We start from the raw sequence: 2,615 nt of genomic DNA on the forward strand, positions 1-2,615 counted from the left end.
ATAAAAAAAATGTACATTCATTAATATAAATATAATAATATTGTTTGAAATAAATATTTTTTTATTAGCACGTGTGCTTGCCCTGATTTCTATATGTCAAAAATCCGACAATTGCAAGGGGAAAAACACACATCGCAATGAGTATATATGAAATAGTCGCTCCTCTACGCATCAATTCTTTTGATGTTTCCTTTAAATTGGAAGGTAGTGTACCCTGCAAAACAAAAATCCAAAATAGAGTTTTAATATAAAAGAATATCATATTGCAATTTTTAATCATAGTAGTAATATTATATATAAAATGTAGTTGAATTTGGATATGATGAAGCGTATACAATTGAATACTATATAATAATATTATTAATTACTTGCCTGTATTTCTAGCACAACATTGTGACCTCTGAAGGAAAGCACAATAATCCCAATAGCATTGATAACATCACTGATCTTCACGAGGGTTGATTCTTGTTGTGACACCAATGTAGTGTAAGACACTCCCATTGGTCTACCCTTAAGAGAAAGTGACCAAAAGAGTGTGCAGTAACTAATTGCAGTTACAGCACCCACCAAAGAAACAGCTGCCACTGAGTTGAGGTTAGGAAGTTGAACAATGAGAATGGCCAAACATGTAAATACTAAGAACCACACCACCCCGCTTGGCGTGTGTGCCCCACACATCTCCCCATTATCATTTTCACAAAGAATCTTGAATAACATCTTCATGGTCCCACCACCGGTAATTATAAACATTACGCATGTACCTCCTGATAGGTACATTATCGGAAATAATGCTGCTACTTTCCCTAATGTTGAACCTAAAAATTAATATGCAACCATTAATTTGCATATTGTATTAGCCTCTCTTTTGTCACTTTGGAATTAGTGCTAATATGCTTGTCAATTGTCATATATATACAGTGACATATATAGTGCTAATATTCTTTTCAATTTTCTCTTTTCTATCTCTCTTGTCTATTTCTCTTAAAACAATTTCAGAGTAGTTCACTTCATAAATTTAAAATTTTTTAATTTGTGATAATTTAAATATTAACTTAAAAAAATTATATATCTAAAATAAAAGTTATTAAAATACCGACAGAAGAAATATGTATATAAAATAATCATTCAAAAAGTATATGTTTATGCTTCAACAAAAACTAAAACTATTTGTATAATAATTTTATAAGAACTAAAGTATATTATTTATAAAGACAATAAACTTTACAGACCGAACTGAGTGTTTTTCAAGTGGGTATATAAGAAAATGACTTCAAACTAATTATGAAAAGGATGGTTGTTATTTTATAGTACCATATCATGACTTGGTTTCAACTATTGTTTGGCATTGTGATAAAGAGTAAAAAAACAAAAAACAAAAAAAGGATTAGATGTGACCACGATATTAACTTTGTCGGTTAATTAAGAGTATGATACATAAACTCTATTTAGTACTCCTCCTGTCATTATTTTAAAAGGAAAAGTATTTTTACGGTTATTAAAAAAAATTAATTGTAATAAATTTTATAGTATTTGTATTAATAAAATTTAAATTTGTTTATTTTTTAGTTAAATATTCAACTATATATATTAAATATTTTTGAATTAAATAAATATCATATTATGGATAATAACATTTTTTTTATAATAGTGAATTATTTTTGCTCTTATGATAGTTCCATATTAGTAAGAAATAATAAGGAAATTGGGCTTACCAAAAGCAGACATTGCTAGGAAGAGGTATCTACTGTGGCGAATTCCAGAGACAGATTCACGAAGTTCAATTAGGAGAAATATGGTATAGAATTGCCAAATGAATGCTATTGACAAACACACACTGCCCCATGCCCTGAAATCATTGATGAAATTATAAGGCAAAATGTAACCCGTGAGTAGATATTTTATCTATACTAATTACAAGAAAAAAGATCTACTAAAGATCTTAGTGTATAAAAATTTAATTATGTAAATAATTCTATTTTTTTTTTAATTTTAAATTATAGTAGTCCATGGTGGCGCCAGCTTGACCTAATAGAGTACTTTGAAACTGAATTGGCTTTGTTCATTTTTTTTAATATAGCCTGATGTAGGTCTTTCAGCTAACTACGTTGTTAATTTGGTTTAGTCAACATTAGATAAATTTGGTATATGTATTACCATTTCTAGATTCAGTTAGAGGAAACCACTCATCTTTTGGATGTTGAATCTGGATTTGGTCACTAGGTGATGAGTGGTTAGATTCAAAAGAACTTCTTAGATCCGCTCTATTTATCATCATTCGTTTCTTTCTTGCAAGAAGTTGTCTGTGTATTGCATGAATTAGATTCTATTCGTCTTATTTATTCTTAAGAGAACCCCCCACCACAAACTAAATATTGTACAAATTGATTGTATTATCCCTTCCCTTCCTGATTTCAAATTGTTTCCTTTATATAGTAGATATCAAATCTGTAAATTAATTAATTATTATTTGTTTGTTTCTTAAGGAGCATTTAATGCTAATAAGTAAGGATGCTTGTGGACAGTATCCTTAATAGATTCTATTCGTCTTATTTATTCTTAAGAGAACCCCCCACCACAAACTAAATATTGTACAAATTGATTGTATTATCCCTTCC

At 28.9% G+C, this 2,615-nt stretch overlaps 1 pseudogene; it reads right to left on the reverse strand.

Annotated features, from left to right (window-relative positions):
* LOC101494079 (uncharacterized) overlaps nt 1-2,615 on the reverse strand; it is a 27,107-nt pseudogene that overhangs the window by 15,949 nt on the left and 8,543 nt on the right.

The sequence above is a fragment of the Cicer arietinum genome, chromosome 6, assembly GCF_000331145.2.
Source record: "Cicer arietinum cultivar CDC Frontier isolate Library 1 chromosome 6, Cicar.CDCFrontier_v2.0, whole genome shotgun sequence".
In the NCBI taxonomy this organism is placed as follows: Eukaryota; Viridiplantae; Streptophyta; class Magnoliopsida; order Fabales; family Fabaceae; genus Cicer; species Cicer arietinum.